Below are 14399 nucleotides of genomic sequence, written 5' to 3'. Positions count from 1 at the left end.
ATCAGAGTTTTCTTCGCGGGCCGTTCGGGGCAGGCGGCTGGCCAAGTGTTTGCGGTTATTTTTCACGTTAGTTGGGGGTTGTTTGGCCGGCTTGGCGTTAATTTATAGAGAGAGAAAGGATGTCGTTTCCCACGACCCGGCGGCCCCGGCTCCCCCGGCCACAGCTGGTCTGCATTAAGACTACGTGAGTGTGTGTGTTACTGTGTGTGTGTTTTTGTGTGTGTTGCTGTGTATTGCTGTATGTGTGTTGCTGTGTGTGTATGTGTGTTGCTGAGTGTGTATGTGTGTTGCTGTGTGTGTCTGTGTTGCTGCGTGCGTATGTGTTGCTGCGTGTGTATGTGTGTTGCTGCGTGTGTGTCTGTGTGTTGCTGCGTGTGTATGTGTTGCTGCGTGTGTGTGCTGCTGCGTGTGTGGCTGTGTGTGTCTGTGTGTTGCTGCGTGTGTCTGTGTGTTTATGTGTGTTGCTGAGTGTGTGTGTTGCTGCGTGTGTATGTGTGTTGCTGCGTGTGTATGTGTGTTGCTGCGTGTGTATGTGTTGCTGCGTGTGTTGCTGAGTGTGTGTTGCTGCGTGTGTATGTGTGTTGCTGCGTGTGTATGTGTTGCTGAGTGTGTGTTGCTGAGTGTGTGTTGCTGCGTGTGTTGCTGAGTGTGTGTTGCTGCGTGTGTATGTGTGTTGCCGCGTGTGTGTATGTGTGTGAATGTTGGAGACCTGAAATAAAATCCAAGAAACTCGGGGGATTTCTCAAAATATCATTCCTTTTATAGAAGGCGCCTCACGATCCCAAGCCGGACACGACAGGAACGCTGCTACTCGGCTTAGCGTGATGGGATTCTGGACCGAATTCTGGGAAGTTAAAGAAAAGTGTGGAATATTTAACATTTAACACAAAGGCCTCTTCAACAGCTTTATATTTACATTAAAACTGCGAAGACGTTCAATTGAGCTACCCGGACACGGATGACTATTTACCGCTACATAGTGTGTTACACGCATCACATGTGAATCTGTTACACGCATCGCATGTGAACCTGTTACACACATCGCATGTGAACCTGTTACATGCAGCGAATGTGAACCTATTACACGCATCGCATGTGAACCAGCTACATGCATCGCATGTGAACCAGCTACACGAATCGCATGTGAACCAGCTACACGCATCTCATGTGAACCTGTTACACGCAGCGCACGTGAACCTGTTACACGCAGCGCACGTGAACCTGTTACACGCAGCGCACGTGAACCTGTTACACGCATCCCATACATTTGGAGGTTCTGTGTCCAAATATTTGAATTAAGGCCAAATTGACAAACTTTCAGGCATGAACCACATGTGTGTGTGAGCATGATAATTGTCAGCTCTTGGGCTCACGCTGATAGACTTTCTTAGTTTTTTCTGAAAGTTCTGTGAATAACGGCCTCCTAAGTCACTTTTTCCGTGTATTTCAGCCTCTTTTTTTTGTTGAACTGAAGCAGAGATTTGCCGAGGGGTCACTTCCTTTCTCATAGAAATTAAAATAATGGCTTCCCTTCCAAAGAACGAGTAGAACCCCCCCCGCGCGAGACATCGGACCCCGAGACATCTGACCCCATTCTTTAAACTGAGCTTCAAGGATTAAACCCGAACATCTGGCATCCCGCGTTTCTCTGTAAACTTCACAGAATTCTCCAGGATTCGGGAAACGCTTTACTTGAGTTAATACTTTATAATGATGTCTCTTTTAGATTGTAAGCTGTGAAGACTAAAACCTTAATCAGTCGTTGGTCTCGTCTTAGATTCAGGAGCCGTATGTCTATCCCATGCGTGTTTAATACCCTCACTGTATTACCCTCTACCACTTCTGCTAGGAGGCTGTTCCATTTATCTATCACCCTCTCAGTAAAGTAAAACCACAGGTTCCTGCTTCCCATGAGCGGATATATTCCTCACACCGCGCGGGCACCACAGCAGTGAGCTGCACACCCGCGTTAGGCAGCAGTCGGGCCGCATAGATGTCTGCATGGCGCCAGGGATGCTGAAGGTAAGGGGGTGCGGGAGATTGAATGGGTGAATGAGTGAGTGAATGAAGTGTTTAGGGGCAGAAATGGGACAGGCAGGCTGTTTAGGGGGGCAGAAATGGGACAGGCAGGCTATTTTACGGGCAGAGACATACCATGTCAATGTCTGGCTTAGTGTATAATGATAGGAGTTATGCTGCACTACCGCCAATGTCTGGCTCAGTGTATAGTGATAGGAGTTATGCTGCAATACCATCACTGTCTGGCTCAGTGTATAGTGATAGGAGTTATGCTGCACTACCATCAGTGTCTGGCTCAGTGTATAGTAATAGGAGTTATGCTGCACTACCGGCAATGTCTGGCTCAGTGTATAATGATAGAAGTTATGCTGCTCTACTGACAATGTCTGGCTCAGTGTATAATGATAGGAGTTATGTTGCACTACCATCAGTGTCTGGCTCAGTGTGTAGTGATAGGAGTTATGCTGCTCTACTGACAATGTCTGGCTCAGTGTACAATGATAGGAGTTATGTTGCACTACCATCAGTGTCTGGCTCAGTGTATAGTGACATGAGTTATGCTGCTCTACTGACAATGTCTGGCTCAGTGTATAATAAAGGGAGTTATGATGCACCATATTTGTTCAGTAAATATTGTTATTTAAACTTATTAAATGTATTTTTAAGTTAATTTTTTTTCAGGTGCATACAGTTTACAAATTTGTGAAACAAATATTCTTGCAAACATTCATTTTTTTGTGTGTGGGGGGCCACATACAGGATCTGCCCTGGGTGCCAAATACTCTAGGTACGCCCCTGCATTAAACTGCAGCGGCTGCACCCTCCCCATTCTAATAAATAATAATCATAATATAATAATATTAAAATAATAATAAAATATGATAATGATAATAATATCTTATTAATTATAAGCTGCCTCCCGTCCCGTCAGAGCCCACGAGGGCCGCGAGGTATGATCTTGATGTCTGTCATGGTAAAAGCACAAAGAAATTCTGCAGTTGCCGGCCTGGTCCTGCGCGGTTTATTTACGCTTCGCCTTCAGCCATGTTTGCACTCAGCCTGATTTAGAGCCACGAGATTGCGGTTTCCAGGAAAATACCCCCCGGTACCAGACTCACCCTGTCAGATTCCGTAAATACAGAGGAGATTCAGGGGCCCCGTTCTTCTACCCATGTATTGCAATGGTAAGGGGCCACAGATCCACAACTGCTGCTGGCTTTCCTAAACTACTCTCAATCCATCCAGGGATTCCTGAATTATCTCCCAGATACCCCATTAGAAAGGAGGAAACGTACCCCCTGCAGTGCAGAGTGATGGGTATCCAGACATAGCATATAAAGGGTTAGCAGAGGGGTGGATTACTGTCCAAATAAAGAAATACTCCTTTACTTGAGTTGTAGTGGGTGCATGGAACTGCCCACCAGAGATGTGGAAAAGAACTGAAAAATTCCTGCACAACATGAAATGCAAGAACCATAATGCAGAATATGAAATGGCCGGGAGGCTCACATAACAGACCCCGGGGGCCAGGGGCCCCTCTCTAGATGAGGAAAGTGTCCCGAAATAAGTACAATTTGTTTCTTTTAATCTCATCTGAAGCAGGAAGAGTGAGGTCAGACCTCCATCTGCTGGCCGCAGGGGTAATGGATCCACTGACTTCACATTCACAATCCCCATGGAAACCAGACAGAAACCCCACGGCAACCCCACAGAACCCCACGGCAACCTTACAGAAACCCCACAGAACCCCCCGAAAACCCCCACATAACCGTAGTCTTCATACCTACATTCTGACCTCCTAGAAAAGAGGGGCATCAGGGGAGGAAAAAGGAGCATGAAGGCACAAAAGAGTACACAGGGGAGGGGTGAGGGGCACAGAGATTTGGGGTCAGACTTGGCAGGTTCAGATTACAGCCTTTCCATGTTTTTTTTTTTAATATTAGGTTTATTTTAAGGAGATTTACTGTTTTTTGGAATAATATTTTGAGATATCATTGAATTTTGTTAAATCGCTCAGCAGCGAGCGGGAGGCGCTTTATGGGGCGGCTGCTTTTGCCCGTTTTTATCCCGTTTATATTTACGGCTCGGACTGACCCTCGTCCACATGTGGCGCAAACCAACCAATCAGGATTAGCGACACTATTTGCTGCGGGATTCACGTTTCTTCTGATTTATTTAAAAAAAACTGATTTACAGATAAATGTAAAATATTAACAAGCTGCAGTAAAAATAATGACTTTTTTATGACTTTTACTTTGATGCCCCGGCTCGGCTCCAATTCCCTGCGCACTTTTCCTGAGTCTCTGCACATCCCATTCCCGTATCGCGACCTCCATGTTTAAAGTGAACACACCCCCCACCCGAGACCCCCCCCGCGCGGATCGCTAAGAAGATTTCTATGAATTTGTGTTAGCGGAATGAAGACCGCCGTGACGCCGAACTGTCCGGGGAGAATTTCTAAATGAATGGCGTTCGTGTTTTTGAAGTAAACTCAGAAATTAGCTGAATAAAAGACATTTGGTTTTGTCGCCTTCTAATTGAATATATTTTCGGTTGATAAAGTAACCGCCAAATGTACGGCGTTACCCCCGCGAGAGGGGCCGAGCGGCCGGGCTCCGTGGCCCCGCGGGGAGACGCGGCGACTCTTTAAAGCGCTCCGTGACTTCGCCGAGCGAGAGTAATCTTCACTCCAAATTGGATGTAATTTGGAGAAGATAAAGCGGCGGCGGCGCCCCCGAGAAAATCGCACATAATGTGACGGCTGTAATGGGAGACAGAAGAGGATTGACCTGAACGAGAAATGAGATCGCGAGACGGCAGCCGGACGCGCCGGACCTCGAGTGGCCCTTTTTACAATAAATGACAAATATTTTTCACAATCTGATGTATTAATTACGTGGAGTTTTTATTATAAAGCCGGGGAAATCACATCCTGAGCCGCCGCCACGCATTGGGGGTATTATGGAACATTAGCGGTAATCAGTTTCTCAGTCTCCCATTGTTTTGTTTCGGGGGGGGGGCGATTGGGGCGAGATGGGGCATTTACTGCAGGACTGGATCACTGGTCGATCCACTGATTTGGGGACTGATCCTTCACGGGCAAGATGAGGACTGACCGACCCAGGAAGGAGGCAGGCTGGGGATTGGTGGGGTCAGGATGTGGAGCAGTAAGGGTGTTGGCAGGGCAGTATGATGGCTGATGGGCAGGATGGGGCAATATGGAGATTGGCAGGTGAAGGATGGGGCAGTAAGGGATCTGTCTGGGACAGGATGGGGGTAGTATGGAGATTGGCAGGGGCAGGATGGGACAGTGTGATGGGTGATGATGGGGCAGATGATGGGTGATTATGGGGCAGATGATGGGTGATTATAGGGGCTGTTGATGGGCGATTATGGAGGCAGATGATGGGTGATGATGGGGGTAGATGGGTGATTATAGAGGCAGATGATGGGTGACTACGAGGGCAGATGGGTGATTTTGGGGGCAGATGGGTGATTATGGAGGCAGATTGGTGGTTATGGGGGCAGATGGGTGATTGCGGGGGCAGATGGGTGATTATGGGGGCAGATGTGTGATTGTGGGGGCAGATGGGGGATTATGGGGGCAGATGGGTGATTGTGGGGGCAGATTGGTGATTATGGGGGCAGATGAGTGATTATGGGGGCAGATGGGTGATTATGGGGGCAGATGGGTGATTGTGGGGGCAGATGGGGGATTATGGGGGCAGATGGGTGATTGTGGGGGCAGATGGGGGATTATGGGGGCAGATGGGTGATTGTGGGGGCAGATTGGTGATTATGGGGGCAGATGAGTGATTATGGGGGCAGATGGGTGATTATGGGGGCAGATGGGTGATTGTGGGGGCAGATGGGGGATTATGGGGGCAGATGGGGGATTATGGGGGCAGATGGGTGATTGTGGGGGCAGATGGGGGATTATGGGGGCAGATGGGTGATTGTGGGGGCAGATTGGTGATTATGGGGGCAGATGAGTGATTATGGGGGCAGATGAGTGATTATGGGGGCAGATGAGTGATTATGGGGGCAGATGGGTGATTGTGGGGGCAGATGAGTGATTATGGGGGGCAGATGGGTGATTATGGGGGGCAGATGGGTGATTATGGGGGCAGATGGGTGATTATGGAGGCTGAGATCCGCTGGTGAATTATTAAACTGCATTTTACGAGACCCGAATTCTTCGCCGGGAGCAGAAGATGTAAATATGAATAATTTGCAGAAATGTCGGTGTTAAAATGATTGTCATGATGTCAGCGGATGTCACACAGCGATGTCAGAATTAACTCTTTCACTTCTGGTGTGTCACTACGAAGTTACCTTCATAAGAAATGCAGACTATTTACTCAGGTTATTAGCTGGGGTCAGGATATGGGGGGTCAGTCAGGATTTAGGGGTTAAATTCATGGGCGCTGGTATTATACACAGGGGGTATTTAAAAGAGGACAAATGCCTTGTTTCATTCATCCCAAATCCACTAGATCGGAAAATGGTTTTAATGGAAGTTTCTCACTGGGCCATTGAGATCTGACGGCAGAAAAGAACCAGTCAGTCTGTCCAAGCGGCCCTTTTCCCTAATAATACCTTAGAGGAGCTTTACGCACATCCCAAGCTTTCCCGAGATCCACTGGAAGTGAGTTTCAGGTATCTACTACCCTTTCTGTAAAGTGAACTATTCTCAATCTTCCATTATGTCTAAATATATCAAGATATATAAAATATATATAAAGACATGTAAAGATATATATAAAGATACAAATAAAGATATAAATATAAAAGTATAAATATGAAGAGCTATATAAAGATATATAAATCAACATAAATATAAAAAAATAAAAACTATATATATATAAAGATATAAATAAATATATATATATAAATAAAGATATATATATATATATATAGATGAACCTGCTTGGAGACTATATAAAAAAAACTTGAGACGGCCAATAGGAAGCTACGGCTGGGGTCTGCGTGGTGGGGTCTCGTATGCATTAATATGTTGGGGGGGTCTCGCTTGTATTTTGCTTTAAGTGAAATTAGCGAGTAGCTTCCATGGGGACTTGTTCTAAACGCGTCGCGAGCGAGTGAAATAAATGCATTAGCAGTTCTTTTTGCACACAGTGATCACGGTTAATTACACGCGTGTCGCGCGGACAGATAAGCTCTGAATCGCCAACGCCAGCCTGGAGAGATAAACCGTACAATGGGCTCCGTGGGCAGGTGCCGGCTCCTGATCGCTTTATGTAGGGACTGACGACAGGACAAGAGGAGCATTGTGTCCAGACAAACACTGCCCACACGCACTTGAACAGGACCTGGCGCATTTTATTGTTTGGAAGAGAAAACAAAATATTCACGATAATTAAATCCAGGTTTAGGGAAATATTTCACGGAATTACAACAGATAACGGACACGAGGATTGCATGTAAACTCTGATTGTATTCTGCACGTATGTGTGGTACGGTAACAGCACAGTAACAGTATGGTAACGGTACGGTAACAAAACGGTAAAAGTACGGTAACAGTGCGGTAACGGTACGAGCACAGTAACAGCACGGTAACAGTGTGGTAACAGCGCGGTAACGGTACGGTAACGGCACGGTAACTTGGATCAGAAACAATAAAAGTTTATATAAAACGTGTACAATAGAAAAAGACAATTTTTAGCAGTTGTCGCCCGGCTCCTCTCCGCACAGCTGTTTGTCTCTGAGTTTTAGGAGGTACGGTAGAAATATTTTGGGGACCCTCTTCGTCACAGGGCTGCTTCGATCTCGTTTCCCAAAGCGAAGTCCAAAGGGGTTAAAGTTAAACTTGCTTCTCGCAAAGCGCAATCGGCAGGAGAGCTGACTCTCCATCGGGGCGTCGGGAATGAAGTAGCAGATATTGGGAGGATCCGACCGGTTTGAGGTGTCGGCTTTTCCCTGATAGGGACTCCTTTTTACCTCCGTTTCACCATCCGGATAATCAGCTTCTGGAAGGACAGAATGACGTTTACTTAGCTTTTTACTTAATCTTAAAGACAGAAATAATTATTATTTTATTATTCATAAAGATCAGAGAATGGCACCCCAATATATCAAACACTGACCCCCCAATATATTACAGACGGATCCCCAATATATTACAGACTGCCCTCAATATATTAAACACTGACCCCCGATATATTACAGACTGACCCCCCAATATATTAAACACTGATCCCCCAATATATTACAGACTGACCCCCCAATATATTAAACACTGATCCCCCAATATATTACAGACGGATCCCCAATATATTAAACACTGATCCCCCAATATATTACAGACGGATCCCCAATACATTACAGACTGACCCCCCCAATATATTAAACACTGATCTCCCAATATGTTACAGACTGACCTCCCAATATGTTACAGACTGACCTCCCAATATATTTCAAACGGGTTCCCCAATATATAACAGACTGATCCCCCAATATATTACAGACGGATCCCCAATACATTACAGACTGACTCCCCCAATATATTACAGACTGACCCCCCCAATATATTAAACACTGATCTCCCAATATGTTACAGACTGACCTCCCAATATGTTACAGAATGACACCCCAATATATTTCAAACGGGTTCCCCAATATATAACAGACTGACCCCCCAATATATTAGACTGACCCCCAATATATTACAAATTGACCTTCCAATATATTAAACACTGACCCCCGATATATTACAGACTGACCCCCAATATATTACAAACAGACTGCCCATTTATATTATAGATTGTAAGCTGTTTGGTGCCCCCAGCATGCACTGCACCTCATACATGCAGCTCTTTGCTCTGGTTCCAAATCTGCCATGAACCCCTCTCCTGCCCCAGATTGCGCCCCCCGGCCCCAGGGGGCCAAAGGAGCTTTAAATTATGTATAACGAAGATTTTTTACCCGATGAGACAAGTTTGGAAGTTTATCACGGCAGTTTTTTGAAGGGTATTTTGGAAATGTGATCGTTAATTGGGTCCCGTATTGACGGAATTAGGTATTTTATAGACTTCTAAACATTATAAAGTCCCAGGAAATGGAAAACAACAAAATCATAAAGAAAAAAATGTATCTGACGGAAACATAGTTACCTGAAAGCCCCTCGACCTCCTCGTATCCATCAAGAGGTTTCCCGAAACAGTCCCCTTGGTAGACTGCTAGAGACAGAACCACTAGGACCAGTATCTTGGTCATGTCCTAGACGGAAAAAAGGACACGGCCAATCCAGAATCCGATTCAAATAAAGGAAATATTGGGCAAAAGACACTAAAAGAAATATTTCACTGGCTACTATGTAAGGTGGTTTTGGGGCAAAACATGTCAGTGGGGATCAGGCTATAAAAGCATGGCAAAATATTTAACCCTTTGAGTGCCTCTGTTTGCCCCTGAAAAGGTTAAAATACCGAATTTCATTTATTCACCATTAACTGGTTGCAAATAATTTCACTATTTTACAACCTTTCGAAAAAATATTTCTGTAAATATTTTGTTTTTTTAATTAAAAATCCGATGCAATTTTACTCTTCGGTTTCAGCTTTTTAACTTTTAAATTGGTTAAAAGTCGATTTCAAAAATACAAGTTTTTGTTTAAAATATCGTTTTTCATTTTTGAATTTATGCTGCAAGGAAAAAAAAAATATTATTTTTGGAATGCATCTCCCAACAGATTCAATAAAGAGGATGTGAAATTACCTGGTTACACAGATTTTCATATTATTATTATTTTTTTTTAAATTGGGGCATTTTTTATCTGCAATCCAAAAATGATTGCTTTTTAAAAAAATGGAAATTAAAAAAAAATAAAACAAAATGTTATTCTATATCTTACACCTTTTTTTTCTATAGCTTTCCAGACTTTTCTATGATTCCATGATTTATTGCACTGGTTAAGCAGGTTGGATGTTGGGTATATACCCTGCATGCGTGGCACCGTGTAGCTTCCCGTGGCGTGGGGCACTTACCGTTACTGCTGCCCTGCTAAGTGCCGCGTGATGCCCCTTCCTTCTCGCAAGCTTCGCTCGCTCAGCAGCTGCCGCTCTATGTGCTCCTGAGTTTCTGCCTCCCTGGGTTTTTATCAAATTACCGTTTTCGTGAATCATGGTTTAATGACAATAACAAAAAAAAAAGGGTTTGAAACAAAACTGTTCTGTAGCTGAGGAACAAATAGTAAAGTGACTGGTGCCTCCTACAGCTGCCTCCGCTTATTGCACCGTGCGTCGGATTGCCTCTAATTACCCCACACCTAGCCCGGCACCCGTGAGAGAGCCCCCCACGCGCGGAGTCTGCGTTCGGCTTGTTTACAAATAAAACCCGGCGGCCGATACTTTGTTTCTTTTCATTTTTAGTTCTTTTTTGTTCCCTGGAGATTTTTGTTTGTTTAAAAATAATATCAGATAATATTTATGTTTTTTTTTCTGGATTTCAGAGTCTTGAATATAAAATCAACAAACAGCAGGCACTCCGGGGTGTTCCGCGGGGAATCATTTGGGGGTCTCTGTGATCTGAGCACAATCTTGGGGTCTGCCACGAGGAATAATTTGGGGGTCTCTATGACCCAAGTAGGATCCCAGAGTCTGCCACGAGGAATAATTTTGGGGTCCCTGTGACCTGAGCAGAATCTTGGGGTCTGATGCGAGGAATAATTTTGGGGTCTCTGTGACCTGAGTAGGATCCCAGGGTCTGCTGCGAGAAATAATTTGGGGGTCTTTGTGACCCACTCATAGAATGTCCGTGTTCGAAGATAAAAGATGTGAAGTTTTTTTGTCTAACAAAAGGACCAGATGTGGTTAAAATAAATCAATGTGCAATTTCAGGCGAATACCCCCCAAAAGGGCAATCTAGACGCTAACGTTGGGGCAAATTTCCTGTGTATGAGGGCCCTCCGGTTTAGCTCTTTCTGATGTCCACCAAATAAGCAAAAACTCAATTCTGCTAAATAGAGATTTATAACCCCAAAAATGGAGATCTTCTCATCTCTCTTCCGTTCTCAATCATAGAGTCCACCGTGCAGGGCGCCACGAACTGGGGGCTTCTCTGCAGAAAACTGGGTAGGCGTTCCAGGGGCCCGTGGGGTCAAAGGTCATACAAAATATGGTTTTCAAAGAGGGTTGTGGACATTAAACGGTCAGAAAGCCACTGCCCACAAGTGATTCCCAGACACATGCGCAGCCCATGTCCCACGGTAGAGAAAGTTCTGTGTAATCCAGCGGCGCACACAGCTGACACGCGTGTGATAATTATTTAAAGGCCAAGTCTGATAAACTATAATACCGTGTAAGGAAAGCGAAACTTATTTATCTCCTCGGTGCGGCCAAAACCTTGTATTAATTCTTTAATTACAGAATGAAATAACCCCCCCACGGCGAGGAATCAGGTCCCGGGGCCCCGGCCGAAGCCAAAACAATTTAACCCAAATAATGAAAAGCTGCGTGGAAGGCGCCCCGCGCGTCCTCCGGAGATGATTTAGAATAATTGCCTGCGTGGCCCCCAGTTTGTGTTTTTGTTCTGATACCGGCTGGGAGTATTCGGGGTGATTCAGGGACCCCCCAGACTGGTCTGTTTCTCAGTGATAAAAAGTTGTGTTTATAAAGTGAGAGAAGCTCTGAGGGCCCCGAGGGCCGGGCTCCGGGGGAGACTCCAAGATAATCTCGGAAGCGTCTGCCTCTTCCCTTTAAACAGCCTCCAAATTACACGTTAATCACACGGCAAACAGCCGCGGCGCCTACTGAAAGGGACTGGCGACGGATGTAAAGCCACCGCGCCCCAGACACTCGTGGGTTGGGTGTCCTTCTATCGGTCTGTCTATCCGTCTCTCTGTCCATCTATCTATCTATCTATCTATCTATCTATCTATCTATCTATCTGTCGATCTATCTATCGATTTGAAAGTTCTATTTTGTTCATTATCTTTTACTGAGTTCATAAATCTTGTAGGCTTTGTATACAGAGCAATTTTGGTGCGAAGCAGCAAGTGTGGAGCAGTCGCCATAGTAACGGACTGAATGTTCCTGCTGCTTGCTCCACTTTTGTTTCAGACCGGACTCCTGGCGGACTGGGACCTGGGGGGCCAGATGCGGAGGTCACAGGCACCCAAAAGGGTTAATCCCCTGGAGGGGAGGTGTCGGAATCTGACAGCATTAAATTGAAGCTTGTCGGGGCCGCGGCTCCACCCGGTAAATGATCCGGAAGAAACTAATAATTATGTGTGTATTAAGCTCTATTATCCGGAATAATCCTCGCTGGGGAAAATGCATTTTCACATCAGCGTCAATCAAACCGCGTAGAATTCATATCCCCCATAACTCTGAGATCCCAGGAATAAACCGCGCATGCAGAGGGGTAATAAGGAGCAGATATGATGCCATCGCCCAAAATAAACAAAGAAAATGAGGTTAAATTGTTTGTAAAGATTATTATATTATTTGTTACGTAAAAAGAGAAGTTAGGAATTTGTTCCGTTCCGCCCCTTCACTTCGTTATTATCCTCCGTTCTGTCCATTTACTTTGTTATTTTCTTTTGTTCTGTCCCTTTACTTCGTTATTATCCACCGTTCTGTTCCTTTTACTTCGTTATTATCCACCGTTCTGTTCCTTTTACTTCGTTATTATCCACCGTTCCGTCTCTTTACTTCGTTATTATCCGCCGTTCCGTCCCTTTACTTCGTTATTATCCGCCGTTGCGTCCCTTTACTTCCTTGTTATCTGCTGTTTCCTCTCTTTACTTTGTTATTATCCGCCGTACCCTCCCTATACTTCGTTATTATGCGTTATTCCCCCCATTTACTTTGTTATTATCAGCCGTTCCCCCCATTTACTTCGTTATTATGCTCCGTTCCCTCCCTTTACTTCGTTGTTATCCGCCGTTCCCTCCATTTACTTCCTTATTATCCGCTGTTCCATCCCTTCACTTCGTTATTATCAGCCGTTCCCCCCCTTTACTTCGTTATTATCCGCCGTTCCCTCCCTTTACTTCGTTGTTATCCGCCGTTCCGTCCCTTTACTTCGTTATTTTCGTCCATTCCCTCCCTTTGCTTCGTTATTATCCTCTGTTCCGTCCATTGACTTCTTATTTTCTTCTCTTCCAATCCTTTTCCTTCATTGTTATATGCCGTTCCGTCCATTGGCTTCTTATTTTCTTTCGTTACATCCCTTTACTTCGTTATTATCTGCCGCTCCATCCCTTTACTTCATTATTATCCGCTGTTCCATCCCTTTACTTCGTTATTATCCGCTGTTCCGTCCCTTTACTTCGCTATTATCCGTCGTTCCGCCCCTTTACTTTGTTATTATCCGCCGTTCCCTCACTTTACTTAGTTTTTTTTCTTCTGTTCCACCCCTTTACTTCGTTATTATCCGCCGTTCCGTCCCTTTACTTCGTTATTATCCGCTGTTCCGTCCCTTTACTTCATTATTGTCCGTCGCTCCGTCCCTTTACTTCGTTATTATCCGCCGTTCCGTCCCTTTACTTCGTTATTATCCGCCGTTCCGTCCCTTTACTTCATTATTGTCCGCCGTTCCGTCCTTTTACTTCGTTATTATCCGCCGTTCCGTCCCTTTACTTCATTATTATCCGCCGTTCCGTCCCTTTACTTCATTATTATCTGCCGTTCCGTCCCTTTACTTCGTTATTATCCGCCGTTCCGTCCCTTTACTTCGTTATTATCCGCCGTTTCTTCTCTTTACTTCGTTATTATCCGCCGTTCCGTCCCTTTACTTCGTTATTATCCGCCGTTCCGTCCCTTTACTTCATTATTGTCCGCCGTTCCGTCCTTTTACTTCGTTATTATCCGCCGTTCCGTCCCTTTACTTCATTATTATCCGCCGTTCCGTCCCTTTACTTCATTATTATCTGCCGTTCCGTCCCTTTACTTCGTTATTATCCGCCGTTCCGTCCCTTTACTTCGTTATTATCCGCCATTCCCTCCCTTTACCTCGTTATTATCCGCCGTTTCTTCTCTTTACTTCGTTATTATCCGCCTTTTCGTCTTGGGCGTTATCTGCCTCGTAATTCTCCCGTATTTACCCCGTTAGGGCAGCTTTTTAGCTACTGTACAGACGCAGGGGCAGAAATGAGACTGAGGATCCTTTACAGCAGGAGAAACGGGTGACTACACGGGGGCTGGATGGGGCCGATCTGCCTACAGGTTCTAGAAGTTTTCCGATCGGCTTTCCGGGAATGAAAAACAATAATGGGGGGGGGGGTTTGGTTTCCATGGTGACTGCACTGGTTTTGTTCTTTGTAAGTAGGACAGACTCTGGCTAATGATTGTCCCGGATGGAGACGTTGCTCCCGGGTCCGGTCAGTTTCAAGGTTTCTCTCCTGGGCAGCCGTCCAGCTC

This window comes from Spea bombifrons, chromosome 4 (genome assembly GCF_027358695.1).
Source record: "Spea bombifrons isolate aSpeBom1 chromosome 4, aSpeBom1.2.pri, whole genome shotgun sequence".
In the NCBI taxonomy this organism is placed as follows: domain Eukaryota; kingdom Metazoa; phylum Chordata; class Amphibia; order Anura; family Pelobatidae; genus Spea; species Spea bombifrons.
The sequence above is the reverse complement of the archived record's forward strand: the minus strand, read 5'-3'. Positions refer to the sequence as shown.